This window comes from Halictus rubicundus, unplaced genomic scaffold (genome assembly GCF_050948215.1).
Source record: "Halictus rubicundus isolate RS-2024b unplaced genomic scaffold, iyHalRubi1_principal scaffold0458, whole genome shotgun sequence".
In the NCBI taxonomy this organism is placed as follows: domain Eukaryota; kingdom Metazoa; phylum Arthropoda; class Insecta; order Hymenoptera; family Halictidae; genus Halictus; species Halictus rubicundus.
The window spans coordinates 1-22,488 of record NW_027488999.1 but is presented as its reverse complement, the minus strand read 5'-3'; positions in this window follow the sequence as shown (position 1 = coordinate 22,488).

The window sequence follows — 22,488 nt, the reverse complement described above, 5'->3', positions numbered from 1 at the left end:
AAGAGGTGTGTGACGAGGAAGCTAGATTTTACTGCGTTGTCAGCTTTTAAAAGGGCAATGTTGCCGCATCATATTCATACAAACACCGTCGATGATCGCATGGAAAGCGTTCGAGCTGGTTCGAGCGGTTTCTTTTCTTACTTTCGGATCTGTCGAAATTTGGAGGCTTATTCCTTCTTAATTTAAAATATGGAATTTTCAATTGTAAATAATTGTACGATCATTTGAATATTCGTTAACTTGTTTAAAAATCTTAATTTTTTAAACGTTCTATATGAATATAACACGAATATATATATGTAAATGTACAGAAGAAAAGGATAGTTTTAAAAATTATGTTTTGTATATATTGTTAACAAATGGTAACACATTTTGAAGAGTATTATTTTCCGACGTGGAAATGAAAGGTATAAACAATCGCGGCATGATAATTGTTTCAATGTAGACAGCAAACAGTAAGAAATATTATAAAAAAACAAAAAACCCGACTGCGAAAAGAACTAAAAAGATAAGAAACAAAAAACTAATTTATTAAATAAAATATTGATAATAAATAAAACAAAAAATAAAATAGAAATAGAAAGTATAAATTATTAATAATTCTTTTCGCAGTCAGATTTTTTGTTTTATTAATTATTTTTATCTCTTATGTAAAATCTATAAAAATTACAATCTCATTGAAGATAGTCCAAATGATGTCGTGTTTGGACTCATTTTCATCGGAATAAGCTCGACAACTTATTTGTATTAACAATATTATTCTGATTAAAAATATAAAAGTTTAAATTGCCAGTAATGCTCGATTCTCCATCTGTTTACATTGTAGGCTATTGGTCGGTCGCTGGTCTTTGACGTTCCGAGCTCGAAGAGTCACGAAGTATCGATGTGAAGCAACTACCAATCCAATTGCAAAACTTCTTTATTTTTCATTATTTTTTAACGGAACTTGCACCGACTAATTCGTGGCATTCTTCTGATTAAAAAGACACTAAACACGGTACAAATTGGACTGTATCTAGTATTTTTATTCGTAGATTTATCCGAATGCTTCGAATAAATCTTCGGATAACTTTGGCCAGCTCGACGAATAAACGGCGACGAGGTCCGACGACACCCGACAAGCGCCGAACGTCGAAGACCCAGCGACTGACAAACGGCATACAATGTATAAGCAGATGATGAATCGCGCACGAATGAAAGTTTGAACTTTTAGATTTTTCAATGTACCTTCATGCAATTGTGACGAGTGAATTGATGGGATTTTCCTGATGAAAATGAGTTCAAATTCGAGTGTAATCGAACAATTTTCATTGATACGTAATGTTACGATAAAAATTACAATCTCATTGAAGATAGTCCAAATGATGTCGTGTTTGGACTCATTTTCATCAGGAAAATCCCATCAATTCACTCGTCACAATAAGACGAGACTGTAACGTGATACGGGGTCAGGTTTATTGGGGAGACAACACTAATGCAGTGTCAATATTTTTTTTATGCGTAAAAATAATTTTTTTTTCAACTTATTAATTTTATTATAAGTATACATTTGTAAACAAATTTGGTTGTAAAAAATTTTGCCATTTGTTCGCCACAGTTACAGTGGGGAATTTACTGGGAAAGTTCAATGTTCGTGTATATCACGATATGAAATACATTTATTTTGCAAAACATGCGTATTAGGATGGAAATCGTTAATAATAATCATATAATAACCATTTTTATGCATAATACAATTTTGCAATAATTATATATCAATCATTTCTATGCCTTTTTAATTTGTTTTTAATATATGTTTTATAACTATTGAAAAAGTAATAAGAATGTAAGGATAGATCGAAATGAGCAAGATCACGAGAGTCAATGATTTTGAGTCGCAATCAAAGTACTGAGAATGACTCGGATAGCGAAGCAGCAGCAGCAGCATGCTCGGATAGCATTTTGTTGAGTTTATTCATTTTATTCACTAATATTATAATTTGTTTAAGTTTATTATTGTTAATTTTACATATGGTTCATTTATTATTAATTTTGTTCTACATTTGTTAGTTTTTAAAAATAAATTTGTTAATTTTTAATAATAATTTTTTTTTCTAAAAATTTTTTTTTTTTGTTAAAATTATAAACTATATTGGTAAGTATAATTGTCTGTAAAAAATGTCCTCTAACCGAACTACGAGAAGTGCCGAAAACAGGCGATTTGTCCGCACTGTGCGCCGGCGGGTATTATGAATCAAAGGCTATAGCCGGGTTTGAGGGTCTAATCTGCCCTGGAAGGTATTTTATTCTAATTTGCGATTTCAAAGTTTATTCCAAGTTTTAGCCCGATAGCTCATCTGCAAGAGTAGTTATAGAGGAAAATCGAAAATCCAGTTTTTGGCCCATTTTCCCCATTGACAATTTAAAATTCTGAAGAAAATCTGACACATTTCGGATACCAAACCACATACTTTGAATCGTTTTCAGATTTTTCCGTTGCAAACTCTGGTTGTAAAAATCGAAAAACGTAGATGACTAAAAGCCGAAAGTACTCCAAAAATATTTTTCCGAAAAATTATTAAAAAATAGTTCAAACATAGTTAAAAAATGTTTTTACAACAGCGTAACAACAATCATACGGTTAGAAATCGAAAAGACATCTGATTAACGAAAAAAAAATATTGGCCCGGGGCGGGATTCGCACCTGGTCCAAAAAGTCTTCAGCGGTTCCGCAGTCGGAGACTATAATACTTTCGAAATATTCAGATATATCCTGCATAGTATAATTTTTGTTTTTGTACTACGCAATTTTTAATGTCTAGATGATGTTTCCCTGAACTTAGGAATGTTTAATATTACATAATATATTTTTACGATAATTATAACTTAGTTTTTCACGGAAAAAACGCCGAAAAAAGTGGTTTTTATTTTTTCCTATTATGACGCACCGAACGCAGGAATTTGAAAAAAATTGAATATAATACTAAGACAATATCTTATTGCTAAATAATTCTGTTCTAGTGTCTCTTCGATTTCTATATGAAATCTGAAGGATTTCAGACATTTTTTGAAAACATCTCGAGATCTAATAATTTTTTTGCCATGGTACCCTAATCATGTTTTACGTAGAATGAACGGAAGAATCGATCTGTGCAAAAAAATATGCATGTTTATTTAAAGAAATGATGCAATTGTTAATTGCACATGCACTGCTGCATCTAAAAAAAATTTAAAGGCCTACAGATGTGGTGCTCTTCGAACCATTTATCTTTCTCCTTCATCATTTTTTCGTAAATGCAATAATAACGAAGTTATGACATGAAACAATTGCGTGGACCACCCTATATAATGCTATATGCGTATATGGACAACTGCACATTGCTTGCATGAGTCCGAAACATCAAACTAGCGGAGTATTTGCATGTATAGGAAAATTATATACATATACACACATATGCAGACGCACGTTGCCGATGAACGAATAGGCGTCGAATATAACCACAATCTACGCTTGCAGTTTCCTCCAATCCCACTTCGACAGTCCTTCTACTTAGGCGCCACCTGATGAGCTCCAGCTCAACTAAACTTGTCACATTTTTTGCTCTATATTATCGATATCATGAATTCTGAGGGTAGAAAGCCATGCCGAAAACGTGCCTCAAGTTTTCGCCTTTATTTCGCAACAGAATCAAGACAAATTATAGCTCAATTTGTAGCTGGAGATATTTTCTAGTGCGGGCTGGTCTCGACATCATCCAGAAAACTCATCCAATGGCATAAAAATGCTTGAATTCCACGGCACGTGCATCGTCAATGTTTGGCCTACTTCTAACGCTCATATTTCTAAATATCTCCATAATCTCGTCAGCTCATGACCAGCCCGCATTAGATTGAACCTTCCTCTTTCGAATGAGCCCTTTACCAGCGACAAAATATTCCTTTTTAAGGACGAAAACTTGAGGCACGTAAAACCATATTTTGTCGGTAATGTAGTCACTCTACTTTTGGCGCTCCGGGCCCATAAGGACCGAGCGTACTGACAGGCCACTCGAGAGGCGCTCGACGGCCCTCGCAACAAAGGCCAAGTGCCGAAAACCGTAGAACTGTTTACTCCCCTCTACACCCCCGAGATGCCTATGCTGGAGCGTGTTGCCCACGGGCAACCCACAGACATGATTGAGCAGCGTTAGAAATCTCTGCGGATACGGACGCAGTCACGGTGCAGAATTTACTGGAAAAATTCAATATTCGTGTATATCGCGATATGAAATACATTCCTTTTCCATAGAATGCGTATGATACTAAATGCGTATGTATATGAGGATGGAAATTGTTATTAATAATCATATGATAATAATTTCTATGCATAAACAATTTTGCAAGGCAACAATTAAAAAATTGCGGCCAGGTAAGACCGGCGAAGGACGCGGCGTTCGGCGATTCAGGTAGCTAATTGCAAGTGCACCGACTGATCGACCGCTATTCACCGGCAGGCTTGGAAAAACCAATGTCCTTTGTACTATGGATGGCATTAACCTTTACTGTACACTCGGAGTGTACAACACCCTAACAACAGTTTAGGTAAAATATGTAAATGACCTTCCCCGTGCTCTTCTTTTCACTACGTGAAGATTTTTATTTTAGGACAGACGCTGTCGACCCTCACTTCAAAATGTCTAAAGAATATCCAGCAACTTAATGGACACAAAACAATAAATAGTTCGGAAAAAAAACGGAATTTCAAACAGGAAGAATCGTAAAATGTGGCCATATTTTTTCAAATTTTTTAACACTTCAACCGATGGTAAAATTTGCAAAACAAAGATATTAGTAATATTTTTGCATTAAGAAATCACATTCTAATATAAAATGATAAATTATTTAAAAAGAACAGTCTTTTGCGATGGTGATTAAAAAAAGAAAATGTTTTTTATCTTTAATAATAACTGTGGTATAAAATGTGTTGTGTAGGCAGTTTTCGTAAAACTCATCCCAAATAGCAAACTTTGATGGTCCGTATCCTTTAAACAATTTCGAAGATTACAAAATGATGGCTCAATCTTTCAGTTTCATCCAAATTCGAAACATGGTCCCAAAAAAAAGATTGAATTCACATGGAATGATCCCCTTCCTAATTTGGATATTTCCTTAAAAAAACATGTGTAATTTACGTATAACATAAGGATGTGTGATGCTGTTTCCCCAAACGACAGCGACGATTCCTATCCCCATGATGTTGTAGAGGAGAGATACCGATAGTTTACCTAAGGAGCTGTGGAGCCCCTAAAAACATTTTTTTGTGCCATGCACAGCAGGGAACGTGTCAACGTGCTCTCGAAAGGCCATCTGGACGTTCAAAGTTATGGCCCCAACGACGTCGGGGCGACGCCGGAAAGATTTCGTGCACGAAGACCAATTCCCGACCGTCAAATTTCTAACCCGTGTTCTTGAATCTGGCCGCCCAAACAACTTCGGCATCTTGCCCGCCTTGTTTGGGGCGACCTTAAAGTACTCAACCACGGAACAGGAATGTTTGGCTATGGTTTACGCCGTCCAATACTTCAAACCGTAGGGGGAGTTCCCCTAGTACCGGACACTTAAGGTTTTTCTTAAATAAATAAAAGAATAAAATATTTCATGTCTTCTATACCATTTTATTTATAACTTAACAGCATTATCAATCAGTAGAAACCAAGAAAAGAAATAATTTTATTCTAACAATTAATTAAAACTTTGATTGAAGTTTGGTATAGAATTTGCACAGTTCGTAAAGTGTCCCCTAGTACCGGACATTACATACGTTGAGAATGTAGCTTAAAAATAGTTTCAAAATAATGTACAGCGATCACAAACATAGTTATCTGCACATTCCGGGATATCGGCACAAGCTTCATGTGCCCATTTTTTGCAGCTAAAACACTGAATCCAGTCATCTTCATCGTTTTCTAAACAAACCACGCAAATGGTTTTCATGTTTGACTTTCGTAGTTTTAATGTTCTGGTTGTCTTACGCTTATTTCCCGAATTTTTTATTTGTTCTGTCATCCTCTTTTTGTTTTCCTTCTCCTCGGTCATTTATTTATTTTTTTTAAGTGATTTTTAACCACTGAAAACAAAATAATAATAATTACTTCCCGAATAATTATTATTAATACGTATATGAATAAGTAAAATTCAGATTTGTATTGTCCGGTGATAGGGGACAATGATCTGTCCGGAACCAGGGGACACCGAAGCCATAAAAAAAAATGATTTTTTGTATCAACCAGTGCACTGTATATACAAAATACAGAGGTAATTAAAAAAACTACGTACCAAAAGACATAATAATGCCACTCACAAGTTTTTCTACTAACCAAAATTGATAGATGTAACACTTTATAATTTGTATGATACACTAGCTTGTACTTAAACGCAACAATGGAATGATATTCCCAGCTATGCACATGCGACTGGAACGTGTCGAAACCTGATTGTGCTTGGATCTATCCCCACTACTGTTCACGTGAAATCACAATCGCATTGCATTTCAAATCTTAAAGATATCGCTACTGTCCGGTTCTAGGTGCCGTCCGGTTTTAGGGGAACTCCCCTATATCTACGTAGCTAAACGTTCGTCACTGAGCATAGACCGTTAGTTTGGCGACACTCTGTAAAGGACCCGACATCAAGAGTCATGAAACGAAAACTTAGAGTAAAACTTAGAGTAAACAACAGTAATCCAACTACCTGCAAATACCATTGGCGAAGCAAGCGCACGACAACTACCTGACCGTACAGCAGACCAGAGATGGGTAGTAACTAAATAAAAAATGATTTAAATAAGTTTCAGGTAAAGTACACTGTATCTTTTGTTTTTTATTCGAAGTCGGATGAAGCGCGAGAATTTATCTGTATCTTTATCTCTCAAGCGCTTGGTTTGGAGAGTTTATTCGTCAGTCTCTCGGAAAATTTCTGGTTATTTTCAACTTTTATTCGACAGTCGAATACAACGAAACGATGTATCTTACGGTTGTGTCTGTCGTTACTTGGTCGCAGAGTATCCATCAGATTTTATTGGAAGAAATAGATTTGAAATCTTGTGGGTTATTCAAATCCAGATGTTGCGCGAGATTTATCTGTTATCTTTATCCGTTATTTGAAGCCCGATTTAATGAGACGATTTATTTGACGCTTTTATTCGTGATGGGTATTTTGAAGTGATAAAAATCACATACAGGGTGAGTCACCAAGCGTTAGCACCTCAAATATCTTTGTTGTTTCTAAAGATACGTAAAATATGGTAATGACAAAGTTGAATGGTACAATGGGGCTGACACGATGCAAAAAAAATTTTGTTTTTATGTCATTTTTTTGGAGATATCAAGCTCACCTTGACTTTTTTAAATGGAACCACCCTTTTTTAAACACCTACAATGATAGTCCCTTTCATTAGGAATTCAGTGACTATAATTAGTCCAAAGTCATTCAAGGTCAAGGACAGAAAAAACGTATAAAACTAAAATATGGAAGCAGAATACGTTTATCACGGTTGAGACTTGTAGGAAATAGTAAACATACTATGGTCGTAGTTAAAGTAAACATACTAAGGTCCTTCAATGTTATTCACCATTCTTATTTACTATCAGTATGTTTCCAAACGCGATTCCGCTATGTTATATTCGATGACTGAAAAGTGTGATATGATCACGATTTACTGTGAATGTAGAAAAAATGCAGTGCAGGCCCGACTACTTTATGAAGAAAGGTACCCCGAGCGAAACACTCCTTCTAGACATACTTTCACTAATACGTACAGGTTGTTTCGAAGTACTGGAAGTGTACATGCAAGACAGTACAAACGGAAGAATCCCACGACTAATGAAGACAATGAAATGAATATTTTAGCAGCTATAGCTGTCAATCCTCACGTGAGTACGAGAAAAATTGCCCGGAAAGCAGGCATAAGTCAAAGTAGCGTAATACGAATTCTGGCCCGACATAAATTTCATCCGTTCCACATATCGCTCCATCAAGAATTGCACGGGAATGATTTTCAAAATAGAATTAACTTTTGTCAATGGGGATTGCTTCAAAATCATTCATTTTTTTCTAATGTCTTGTTTACGGACGAAGCAACATTTACTAATCATGGCTCAATTAATCTACGGAACGCCCATTATTGGTCTGTGGATAATCTGCACTGGCTGCGAGAAATTGATCACACTGTCCAACAAAATTAAACTTTTTTCGAGTTTTGCAATACCTGTTGGGTGATTCTTATACACTTTGTCATCTTAAAACCGAATCTGAAAGTAGAATTGCTCCATCACGCAACGTTTTCGAAAAATTTTGGTTTTTGTAAAAATGCCCGATTTTGATACGAAACGACGTGTTACGCAAAAACTAAACACGCGAGAAAGTTCAAATTTGAGTCAAGAGATAGAGGGGACACTCCTCTACATATTCATATTGTCAATTATATATTTATGTACTTCCTAATAGTTGTAAATGGTTGTTAAAGTTTGAAAATGTGCCGACGCGGGTACTTTGTACGCTCTATTTTTGTATTTATGTGAAAAATCCTTTATCTAGCAGGAATTTACTATACAGGAATGCATTCTACAGACATTTCTGGTAAAGAAACCATTCACGAAAAGTATTTGGTTCCCTTAATGTACGAGAAGGATCAGAAAATGTTAATTGACAGCGTGTGCGCGACGCGTTCGCGCCAGACGGCCATTGCAGCCTTTTCGCGACTCGCCAGGGCCGTCGCTATGCGTAGTCGACGTTGGTACCACTCAAGTATGTCTTTGCTTACTATGCTTAATTAAATACATTTTTTTTTTGTCTTTTTGGGTGCCAATCATTACAAAAGATTATAAAAATACGAGTTATATTCACATTTCATTGTGGAAATGGTTAATAAAGAAAATTTAATACAAAAACTTACCTATTTCTGATGTAAACAAATTAAAAATGTTGCCGTCTTGCTTGACGTTTGTTCCTGGTGTCCCGATTTTCAATAATAAGTGTCCAGCAGTAATCAGCAAGCATCCGCACATAAGTCTTTTCCTTTGTAACGTTTTTCCATTGTTGAAATATCTTGATGAAAGATTAATGCTGGAATTGTATTCCTTGTTTTGATTTTAAAATAATTTCGTCATGAATATAACAAAAACAGTCCGGCTGATTTATACACTTCCGCGAGATTTTATCGATTTAATATAGAGCGATATATGTCTTAATTATGTACTTCGATCAATAAAATCGAAAAAAATAGTCCCATTTACATAGTGTTTGGACTTATTTTAATCGGAAGAATCTTGAATGTCCATTGGTATTACAATTACAAAAATAAGACAACAATTACTGAAAATAAAATTTTCCAGTCACCGCATTGCTGCGGTCAATTTTCTTTATTAAGCATTTCCACAATGAAATGTGAATATAACTCGTATTTTTATAATCTTTTGTAATGATTGGCACCCAAAAAGACAAAAAAAAAATGTATTTAATTAAGCATAGTAAGCAAAGACATACTTGAGTGGTACCAACGTCGACTACGCATGGCGACGGCCCTGGCGAGTCGCGAAAAGGCTGCAATGGCCGTCTGGCGCGAACGCGTCGCGCACACGCTGTCAATTAACATTTTCTGATCCTTCTCGTACATTAAGGGAACCAAATACTTTTCGTGAATGGTTTCTTTACCAGAAATGTCTGTAGAATGCATTCCTGTATAGTAAATTCCTGCTAGATAAAGGATTTTTCACATAAATACAAAAATAGAGCGTACAAAGTACCCGCGTCGGCACATTTTCAAACTTTAACAACCATTTACAACTATTAGGAAGTACATAAATATATAATTGACAATATGAATATGTAGAGGAGTGTCCCCTCTATCTCTTGACTCAAATTTGAACTTTCTCGCGTGTTTAGTTTTTGCGTAACACGTCGTTTCGTATCAAAATCGGGCATTTTTACAAAAACCAAAATTTTTCGAAAACGTTGCGTGATGGAGCAATTCTACTTTCAGATTCGGTTTTAGGATGACAAAGTGTATAAGAATCACCCAACAGGTATTGCAAAATTTTTTTGGTGTTGGACAGTGTCATCAAAGACAATGGAGCGTAAACGTGTGGTGTGGTATTTTGAACGACAAAGTAATTGGACCATATTTCGTTAACGGAATGATGACGGGACAGAAATACGCTCAATTTTTGCAAAAAGATCTGCCAATTTTGTTAGAAGATGTCCCTTTACAAAATCGCTACGATATGTGGTACCAATATGACGGTTGTCCTGCTCATTATGCACGAGTAGCAAGAGAAACGTTGGATTCTCGATATCCAAACCGATGGATTGGACGAGGCGGAACAGTTTCATGGCCAGCACGTTCGCCTGATTTAAATCCACTGGATTTCTTTTTATGGGGTCTGCCAAAAGAGACCGTGTACACGGATGCTCCAACAACAGTTGAAGATATGCGTCAGCGTATCATCACAGCATGTACGAATATCACGTCGGACACACTTATCAGAGTTCAACATTCCTTCAGAGCTCGTTTACAACAATGTATCGACGCAGGCGGCCATCATTTCGAACATTTATAAAATACAGGTGTAACGAGTCCGTTTCCCGGCGGATTCGTCACAACGTATTTCCTCGCGGCCGGATTTGGCTCGCCGTGCCAGGGTTCTCGCAGGATAACGCGAGGGTTACGGCGGGGTCGCGGACGGTCGGGCACGGGTGTTTAACGACGCGAGTATTCCGAACGTTCGTCACTGTCCCGGCTTCGCGTGTCGGCGGTCGTCGGTCGCGATTCGTGCCTCAGGTTACGGCGAGGTCGGGGCCGTACGCGGCGGCGTATCCGGACCAGGGTGGTTTCGACGGGCGGAGAGCCCGTGCCCCAGGGCGGCCGGCGAGGGGCCGGCTGCGGGTGGTTCGCTCTCCGTGGGTGTGTGGGCGGAAGCGGAGGTATCGGGTTAACGGAGAAGTAAGGTACTCACTCTGGATCCGGTCCTCGATCGCTCGGCGTTCGGGGCGGCTCTCCAGATGAACGGGCACGCAGCGGCGTAGGTCGGTGTTCGCGGGTCGCGAATAACTCGTCACACTCGAGAATATCGGATCCGCGGCGAACTAGTACTCGCGGAACTCGGCGGGCGGTTTCTCGGCGACGGAACGGCGCGAGTCGATCGTATCCGGGCGGTCGATATCGGCGGCAGGTGAAACGATTCCAAGCAACCGATCGCTATCGCGGCGGAAAACCAAAGAGACCGTTTTCCGGTCCGTCTCTCTCGTCTTGCCGGGCGAGGGGGTGCGGTGCGGTACGGTTCGCGGCCGGCTTTTCCGGTGTCGTCACGCATCCGGCGCGCCGGTGTCGCATCATGGCGGGTTCCGGTTCCCGCCAAGATCGGTTCGGTGATGCGGGGCTCGCGGGGGGGCTCGCGGGTACCGGCGGATCTCGGTATCCGTCGGTCGTGTTCGGGGGCTCGGATTCGGGCGCGTGCGGTCAGGAACAGGCCTGGCGCAGCCAGGTCTGTTACACAGGTATTCTGCTTCCATATTTTAGTTTTATACGTTTTTTCTGTCCTTGACCTTGAATAACCTTGGACTAATTATAGTCACTGAATTCTTAATGAAAGGGACTATCATTGTAGGTGTTGAAAAAAGGGTGGTTCCATTTTAAAAAGTCAAGGTGACCTTGATATCTCCAAAAAAATGACATAAAAACAAAATTTTCTTTTTGCATCGTGTCAGCCCTATTGTACCATTCAACTTTGTCCTTACCATATTTTACGTATCTTTAGAAACAACAAAGATATTTGAGGTGCTAACGCTTGGTGACTCACCCTGTATATATGGTAACCGTGTAGCCGTATGCTGTATGATCGAGTGTGAGAATGTGAGGGAGAAAGACCAGAGTAGGCATCGCGACAGACATAATAGCCATTAGCGACACCTAACCAAATTGCGCACGCATTACATCGGCATTCTGTGCGAGTGCGAGAGATTGCTGCGAACCTTTGTAGTGTACGGACGTTCCATAATAAAGTTGTTAAGAGCACCACAATAGAGGAAAATGTTAAATTCACGTATATAAAAAATATTTAGTAACAATTATTTATGGTAAATAAACAAAGTTTCTGTTCACTGAACCACTGATGCAAAAATGCAACTGGCAATTTTCTGACAGTGGTTCAATGGGTGGTATAAAAATAATTCATGTAACAACGAGAATTGTAATTAAATATTTTTTTATATGTCAAGGATTAATTAATCATATTAACATTATAAAAATTCACATTAAATCAATTCACATTATTTTTATTATCTAGATGCGTTCCTAAAAGAATTGACCTAAAACGTCAAATACACCGTAATCTCGGCTCCGTTCATTTCAGGAAGCGCTGAAAGTTGAAAGTTTAAACTGAAATTGCAGCGAAGATTGGCCGAAGGCAGCCGAGATTTTTTAAACAGAGATAGTTCAAGATTACACATTGTCAAAATGATCAATGTCACATCAAAATCTATTAAAGAATTTGTTGTATGCTTCCATAAACGTAATGCAGAGGTTTCCAATTAGCCCTTTTTAGTTAATGTTGAATCACTTAAAAAAAAATTTTTTTTACAAATGAGAGTTGTACCTCTGGCATGCTTAACACTTTTCAAACTTTCTTGGGTAGTTTGGTTCTGACGGATTTTTTCCGCCTTTAATTATTATCCTCTGTAAAATAATAAGTATCATTTTCAATTAGTCAGTAAAAATATATTATTTAAAATTTATTTAGCATCCAAAGTGCATTTTTACGTATGAAATATTACAAAATGTAAGTTACCAACGAAGGGATTCGAACCTGGGCATAGGACGTGTACATTTCAGCTCGCTGTCGCTACGCCACACCTTGGTAACGATGTGCATTAAATTGGCATTTTTACGGTTATATTGAAACTTTAATTACAAATATCTCAAAAACTATTGATTGTCTGCCCCTACAATGGGGTATTTTCGTAATCAGGAGTACTAAATCTATAACTCTGCAAAATCTGATCTAAATACGCGACGACAAGGGTTTGCAGTCTCCTTGTGAGTTCAAACATCTGTGACTAGGGTTTCGCATGCCTGACAAATTCTTGCTCTCCAGTCCCCATTTAGCTACGATATTATTCATCGGCGAACTTATCTCCTATTTCGATGTCCGAGCCACTTGTTTAGCCTCCGTGTAGGATGGAAGGGGTGAAATCACCCTCCTGGACGACTATTAATCTAACCTAACAAATTCACTCGTTAATTTCCGGTTCTCGGAAAATTAGCTGGATTAATAATTTCGAAGCTTGTCGGAACCGTTTATTACTATACCAATTAAAATATCTCCTGAACTAATCATTTTTCGACAAGGTGTACACTTTTTTTTAAATATACAAGCACGGGTAGATTCGCGTGAGTTGACACGAAAATATCCTGTCGTATACCAGCGAGATACAGTTTTTCGATTGCATCGGCTTCGACGAAGTCGATGCTCTTCGCAGGACGTGAAGATTTATGTAACGATCGTTAAAGAATTGTGCTTTGCACAGATGATTTTCGAGGTTAAGAATTATATGTGTAGACTGCGGATTTTTATGCATTCATAGAATCATTTTTTGAGTATACGATTTCTCGAAATTCCGTGTATTTAGTTCCATAGTTATATCGTTGCAAATTTACAATTCGTTCTCAAGGTAGCTCTTGAACTTATTAATTGACCTTGTTTCGTCATATTTTAGTTCATTATACTTATATACATTTCAAGGAAATTTCAACAATCGTGAAACTGAAGCACCTTGTTATTGAGAGTGGCGCAATGCTCGAGCAGATACGAATTTCCACGTAATTCACGTACAGCGTTATATTCGTCGGTATTTTACTTTTTATCTACCTGCATGTCAAGTTTGGCAGAATTGTTTGGCATTGCGAGCTCAAATATTGGATTTCGCCGACGAGCGTTGAATAATTTACTGGAACACTGAAAATATTGTTGCGTCGAAACGTTTAATGTAATATTTGCATTGTACCATGTATAGCCAGCCCACGATGAAGCCGACCAGTTGTTACGTCCCGCGGCTCGCGTTTGGTTTTCTTCCCTCCCTCCTTTCGGGATCGCGAGATTTACCGCGGATCAAGACGCTAATTACCCGACTTCGGTCCACGCGGCGCGTACGTCCGTCGTATGACTCGGGATTCGCGATATAATGGCAAGTCCGGCACTTATCAGCGCTGCCCTATCGTCTCGCTGCTGCCGTTGACGGGGAGTTAGTTTATGGCCTTGGTCACACCGCTGGCGTTCACCTTCGCGTACAGCTTCTTCCTCGGGTCGCGGGCAGGTATTCGGGTGACGTTGTGGATGACTGGTGGAAGGGTGATTGGCACCAGATCGTAACGTGGGCCAGTAGGGATGACCTGTGTGCGTGTACGCACAGGGACCCTGACTTCCTTTCGTGACTGTGGCTGCTGCTGCTGGGCAGGAGCTGGAGCTGGACCGGCGACGACTCGTATTCTCGCGGAACACACGGTTTCGCGGATTATACGCGGAGCGGAATAGATGCTGACGTACGGACTGAAGCGATAGTTGGACACGTCGGATTCGTACTCGCGAGCTAACCGCTTTAATTGATATTTTCGTCCGGCGCGGCGCGGCATGAAGAGCTTTTAGAACAACCACGAATTTACGATGCACTGTCTATTCATTCGGGAATCTTCCGTTATCGTGCCGAGACTGCCTGGTGGGCTCAGACACACGCTAAGGGAAAGATTCAGTCTTATTTCGCGAGAAATTCCGCTCTTGCGTCGAGACAGCCTGGTGGGCTCAGACACGCAATCAGGGAACTTATTGATGATATTTTAATTATTATGTCACGATGCTCTTCACTTCGCGTAGAACCGGAATGGGAATAATAAACACTGAGTTTAATAATAATACTTGTTTAATACGTGAAAAGGGTAATACAAAGATATAAGTAAACTAAAGATATAATTAATACGCGGGATACTGGTTAATGATATAAGCGGTAAAATACAATATGGAAGTAGTAGAAACTATAAGACGCTTGATATAGTAACGCTTTGGAACGAAATCGCAAGATGTGAGCGCGACTGAAGGGCGATCAAGCGCGAGCTTGCGTTTTTCTAGGGGCTACACGGACCTTCTTCGCTCGGGGTCCGTGTGGGGCGAGTGTGACGCAACCGGGTATCAAGGTGGGGTTCGCTAGTACCTGATGACGTACTGTCGAGCGTCTTGGCGCGCTCGCGGATGGAAATGATGGGGAAGTAATAACTTATAATTAACTTATTTTCTACCTTAACCTATGATGCGTCGCGGGTGACGTCATCAACAACACGTCGGTCGTCCGACGTGACACCAGTAAAGACGAAGTAAAGTGACAAGCACGATCGATACAGCACGAAACGATTGTAAATAACTGTAACTAAACAAGTGAGTGAAATATTAGAAAAGGTTTTCACCGATAATTCTGCTACGTGTGTCTAGAAGCTATACCAAAATATACTTCCTCAAAGAAAGTTTATAATTCCGCTAGACGAGCAAACGAAGTTCCCGTGTTCGTTTCAACGGGTATGAACACTCGATGAAATGTCAACGCATAGGGTGAGGAAGCCAATTATTGTGGTGGTGCCAATTACTGTGCCGACATTAATTATATTTATTTCTAAAGCATAATGAATATTAAAAAAAAATATTAAATTTTTTTCATTAGAATTAGTTAATATATAGCTATATTCATTATGCTTTCAAAATAAATATTATTAATATAGGCACAGTAATTGGCACCCCCACAGTACTTGGCTCCCTTGCCCTAGTTTGAGTGTTTGCAAGCATAATGCGGAAAAAGTATTTTCCTTCGATCATTCTGTTGCTGCAAACGCCCTTTCTCGCGGGTCCATTGCATATTTTCTCTTCTCGCCTCCGTCTATACTACCCATTTCTCGAGTAGGAAATATCTGCCTTCCGGATTGTTCATGAAATCAAAATTTGTGTAGCTTAAAAGAAATCGTTCGAATATAAAATACCAGAGGTCAGCAATTTTATTGAATCTTTCAATTTTCAACGAATTTTTGTGTTTTTTTTCTGAGAGGTACAGGTTTTATTCCAAATGTGTAATGTGAAAAATAATTCTTGCTTGTAGTATTTTGATATTAATAAAAAAAGAAAAAACAGCTATTCGTTTGTCCGCGCAATGAAGCGTGCTTTTCACACTTTTTGAAACAATGACATATTTGAAAATCCGAATATTGCTTGCCGTTTGCACCTGCTGGTTTAAATATTTCAACTACAGCATGACTTTTATTAAAGAGCAATTAAGACGAAATTGGTTGGCATTAAAATTTTTATTAAAGTTTGAGTTCAATGAATTTTGCGGTAGTGGAGACACTATTATCTGTCATCCACAACCCTACAATACAGTGTTATAAAAATTAATTCAACGACATCAAGAAGTAGTTTTCTCAAATATTTTCTGTAGCATTTATGAATAGCTAGATTTCAAATATATGTGTAAAATTTTGAGACGTCAATTTTTCAAGTAATTAGATAATATCCAAACGTGAGCGTCGAAACGGAAATCGAACAGGAAAAGTAAGATCGCAGTTAAATGGATGCAGAAGTTATAAGCTAATATCCTTCAGTAAAATTGCATCCCCCCCCCCCCATCTCTATCTCTATTTTCTTCACGAGAAGCGTCTTCGCCCTCGTCTTTCATTTCTTCGCTGTTTGCCCTATAAAGACGGAACATAAAATTGGTGATGCGATGAAGGAAAAACTTATTTATCAATCTTATCGGATTTCCTATAAAAAAAAAATCAAATCAATTCCTACATTTTTATATTTTATATTTTCATATTTTTACATTTTATACCATATTATGCCTTTAAATCCAACAATTTTTGTTCGTTTGTTTCGCTTTTGTAACGAAAAATAAAGAAGTTTTGTAATTTGATTAGTAGTGGTCTTCTGGTCTGACACCGATATAGCCGACAATGTCGTGGCCGCGCAACGGCTCTCGAGCATCGGCCACTCACCGCGGTGGTGTGGGTTGTTCCACTGACTCGCGGGTAGGTACGGGAGAGGGCCGCGTCCCCATCCAGGGTGGTATGCAAACTCGGTGGCATACTGGATTGAAATGCGCGTGCGGGACACGGGTGCAACCAGGAGCCTCGGGACGGACGGGGAGGAGTTAGTAGGCACACACGGTACTGCACACCCCTGCCGAGGAGCCTCAAATAACCCGGTAACCCACCCCCCTTCTTTTATCCGTAACGAGATTACCTCCTCAAAACAAAAAAAAAAGGTTGATCTAGTGATGGAATATTGATCGGATCTGTTCGCACATACGCGACGATTATAGTGTCACGTAATAATCAAGAAGAAAATATAAAAAAAAACTTTATTGCTCAACCGGAGTTGAGTACCACTGAGTTAGTTACAAAGATTATTACAATGATTGAAATACACGGAGAACGTACGTAGGCGATACTAAAACAAAACTGAACGCTCGTGCCCTGGGGCGGCGGCCTCTTATACCGTCGGAGACAACTGACCGCTGAGGATATTTGATCCCTTCTTATCAACAGGACTTCTCCGAAGGTGGTACCGTGTGCAACGAAGGTGTTGCCGTGTGCAACGGGCCATAATCAGGTGTGGTCCCTGTCACATTCCCCCCTTCTTAGATTGAACTTAGTCCCTTAAGTTCTTTTTGAGGATGCTCTTCTTGAAGCGGACCCGCTGGGGCTGTATCAAGACTCTTCCTCCCTCATTGTCTTCGATTGCCAAAGGGCGGCTTACAGTGGTGTACAGGCTGATTGGCGCACTCGGTTGCGTTGGTTGGAAGTCGTTGTGGATTTGTGGCCCTTTCTTGATCTTACAGCAGAGCAGGTGGAAACAGAGTTTTCTGGGGACGCAGTTCTTCAGACAGTCGAGTAATCCTAATTTGTTGAGCACGTATAAACCTATCAATCCTACCGATACATATCCTATTATTTGTAATGCACTCATACCATACGATCGTAAAGTCTCTATTCTATGTTCGAAATTTAGCTTTGATATTTCGCTATCGAGTTGATCCGCGGAAGTTCGGTACGAGGCAATGTTGCTTATAATTTTCGGCGTGTTTTTGATCTTCTCCAAAATGTGAATGTAACTATCATTGTTATTGAGTTCTATGGTTTTCATTTTCATATCGTAAGCTAGTTCGGTTTTGCTTTCGCCTATTCGCATGTACTCGTTATTAAACAATAAATCACATGAATCGTTAGAGCTAATTATAGATGGTCTGTCAATGGTCTGAATATTATGTTTAGTGGAACATATCGCGTCAATTTCTACTGGTTTAGAGGGTATCGCTAGGAATTGATTTTCGGCGTGCAGCGGTATGAAACTGATGTAGTCGATCTTATAAACGGATATCTCGCAATTGTTGATGTTCTTCTTGTAGTTAATAATTTCGCTGTGACAGTCGTTGTCGGAATTACTGTTGTGGATCGGCTGCGTTTGTTTACAAATCATGACTATCTTTCGTTTACAATGTTTGGTGATATAGTCGAGATCAGTGTTTATGTAAAGGAGGTTTGAAGTTAGAAATACTGGATTTTCTATCACGGGTGCCATAAATATATTGTTTCTTTTATGCGGGATGGGGTATACGCGCATTATATCCCACTCTTGTTCGAGCACTAGAGGTATCGAAATCTTGAAAAATAATTTGTCATTATACGTGAAAACGGTTAAGTCACTGATGTCGAGTATGAATTGAAAGTGTTCGATTTTGGGCGCAATGGCAATGTTATAAGTGTGATGTCCTATGATCTTCGCGTAGTTGCTTACAAGCTTTTCGGGTTCTATAATCTGTGGGCTAATGATACCTTGTTTACCTAAAATGATCGCGTTTAATATTTCGTCAAGTTGGAAGTGCGAATCCTGTATGGCATTATCGATTTTCATTATGAGTTTAGTAAATATGCTTTCTGTATTCAATTGCTGCGTTAATTGGTTATATGAACGTTCTAAATTCTCTAAACTCTTTGTGTTAAGCATTTTCTTTATAAGCGAAGTCTGGTTAGCTAGTATGATTTTAATCTGTTTGTCGTCGTCAAATAAGGTGTCAATGTTTTTATTTATCAAATCCAAATCGTCTGTGTCTAGTGTTCCGAATAAGCTTTTAGAGATTGATCCGACAAAGTTCAATAATCCTCGCTTCGTTCTCTGGTGTATGAGGGTTCTTACGTGACTGGCTAATTGTCTAATATTATTAATACGTATGTCTAAAGTATCTAATGCTTCGGTATAGTCGAAGTTAGTAGCTGATTTACTGATTTCGTTTTTATATTGTGCTATGTTTTCGATTTGCTTAAACATCTCGCTCGTGTCTAGACCTATTATCACATTGGCGGTACTACTGTATAAATAACCCTTATTTATCTTTTCTAAAAATATGTTATTCTGGGTATCTAATGGTGTTATAGTGACGTGTGCGCAAGTTAATCCCGCGAAGAGGATTGTCGTCCTGGAAAATAAGATTTTAGTCTGTTACCGTGTACTTTCTTATCGTTAATGACATAATACGGTGTGCATACTTTATCAATCGTGAATGGTCCTAACCATTCTATGTCTAATTTGTGTTCCTTATGATCATTGTGTATCAAAACTTGATCTCCTTCTTTGAAAATTGATTGCGGTTTAATAATTTTACGTCGCTGGTCTCTTTGATATCTTTGTTTACTCTTTAGCAAGGTGTCTCGGGCTCTTTTCAATCGTGAGTCCCATTCTTTTTTTCGAAAGGATACTTCGTCTTCGTAACTTCGCTGAGGATTTTTGGAAATGGTTGAAGGTAGGTTAGCTTTGTGTCCAAACGTTAGTTCAAAAGATGTGTAGCCTGTGGCGTCGTGTGTCATTGTGTTATACGCTAAGCAAACAAAGTTCAATTGTTCGTCCCATTCGTCGGTGGATGTTTGTTGTATTGATTTTAACATGTCAGTGACAACTGCGTGCGTTCTTTCTAGGGATCCGTTGCTTTGCGGGTGGAATGCGGTAGTTTTGATATGTTTTATGTTAAAAGCTTCCTCGTATCTTTGCATTAGTTCGGAAATGAAATTCTGTCCTCTGTCTGTTAGTATTTTCTTGGGTGCGGAGAATATATAAATGTAGTGGTTCAGTAGGGCGTCCCATATGGATTCGGTTCGTTGCGTCTTGAGGGGTACTAGTATAAGATATTTAGTCAGTTCGTCATGAATCGAGAGTATGTACTGATTACCGTTCTTCGTTTTTTGTAACGGTCCTAACAAATCCATAGCTATTTTTTCGTTCGAGTCTATCGGGGTGTCGGTTATGCATGGTTCTTCTCTTGGGCGAATTCGCGTGAGTTTAGCTCGTTGGCAAGTGTCGCATGTCTCAATGTATTCCTGAATTAGTTTAAACAAGTTCGGTATTTTGTAGTTAATTTTGATTCTGTCATAGGTTTTCTGTATTCCGGGGTGTCCGATTAATTCGTGATTTTCTTTGATAATTTGTTTAATTTCGTCGTCGGTCAATTCTTTTACTGGTTCCCATGCAAATTCTATCTCTTTGTCCGTGTCGTTAAAGAACATGAGCATTCTCTTGATCGTATTTCTATCCTGAATTGAAATATCATTGTCTCCTATACCAATTCGATTCGTGTTCCTGATGATTTTATTCAACATGTTTAGCCATTTTTCTTTACTTTCGTACGCGCCTAATTGGTCTGAAGTTAGTTGGAAGAAGTTCTTTTTATTGGGTACGATCTTTAGTGGTTTCGGAAGTTCGTCTGAGGTTTCCCAGGTTTGGTATCTGGACAGTAAGTCTGTGGGTTCGTCTTGTGCTGTAATCGCGTGAATTCGGGATAAACAGTCGGCAGCGGTATTGTCTTTTCCTTTAGTGTACCGTATTTCGTATTCGTATTCCTCTAGTCGTAGTCTCCACCTGATCAGTCGAGATGAGGGGTCTTTGCAATTTTGTAACCATGTCAAGGCTTGGTGATCGGTTCTAATAATGAATTTTCTTCCTAACAGGTATTGTCGAAGTCTTTTAGTTGCCCATACAATTGCTAACAGCTCCTTTTCGGTAGTCGAGTAATTTCGTTCGGGCGGATTGAGAGTTCGTGAAATATAGCAACAGGGGTGTCCGTCTTGCGAAAGGATGGCTCCTATTCCTAAATTACTTGCGTCAGTCGTTAGAGTGAATTGTTTTTCAAAGTCAGGGAATTTGAGAACTGGTGCGGTACATAATTTCTTTTTTAGTGTGTCAAAGCTGGTCTGCGTCTGTTCGTTCCAGTGAAACGGTACGGTCTTTTTCGTCAGTTCGGTCAATGGTTTCGCGATTTTGCTAAAGTTTCGTATAAATTTTCGATAATATCCCGCGAGTCCTAAGAATGATTTTACGTCGGTCGGTGTTTTAGGGATTTTGAAATTTTGAACGGCTTCTAGTTTCTTTGGATTGGGCTTTATTCCTTCAGAGGTTACTATGTGGCCTAAGTACTCTAGTTCTGGCTTTAGAAATTCACATTTGTCCGGTTGCAGTTTCAATCCTAATTCTCTTAATCTTTGTAACACGATTGCTAAATTTCTGTTATGTTCTTCGATGGATTGTCCGAATATTACAATATCGTCTAGATACACGAAGCAATGTTTGTTTATAAGTCCACGTAGGGCGGTATCCATCATTCTCTGGAAAGTTGCTGGGGCGTTCTTCAGTCCAAATGGCATTCTATTATAATGATAGTGTCCTTGGGGAGTAGAAAAGGCGGTGTATTTTTTGGATTTCTCTTCCATCGGGATTTGATGGAAACCCGAGGATAAGTCTAAAGCTGAGAAGAATTTCGCGTTTCCGAGTTGTGATAAAATGTCGTCTATGTCGGGTAAGGGGTATGCGTCCTGGTCAGTCAATTCGTTCAGTTTTCTAAAGTCAATAACTATCCTCCACTTTTGTTTGCCTGATGCGTCTGATTTTTTCGGTACCACCCAGACTGGTGAATTGTAAGGGGAATCGCTGGGTTCAATTATTCCTTTTTCTAACATCTCGTCCATTTGCTTGCTAATTTCTGCTTTGTGGCATTCAGGTGGTTTGTACGATTTTGTGTTAATGACCTTGTTTTCTTTTAGTGTTATCGTGTGTTTAGTGAGGTTGGTGCAAGGTAGGAATTCTTTTTCTAAATTGAAAACATCGATATAAAAGAGAAGCAATTTTTCTATAGGTTGTTTCAAACTGTTTTCTATATGTGAAAGTCTAATTATTTCTTTAAAGGTGGATATTTGATCGTAGGTGTTAGAATTTTCAATATTGTTAGTAATTTGTTTTTCTGACTCACCACAATTGATAAAGCATACCGTGGTAGGTTTTCCCTCGAGGTACACAAGTTCGTGGATTCTCTCGCCTGGTTTGATAGTTTGATTCTGAAATGTTAATATCGTGTCGTTTAATTTCAAATGATCGTTAGTGATGCTGAAGTTAAATTGTTTCATGG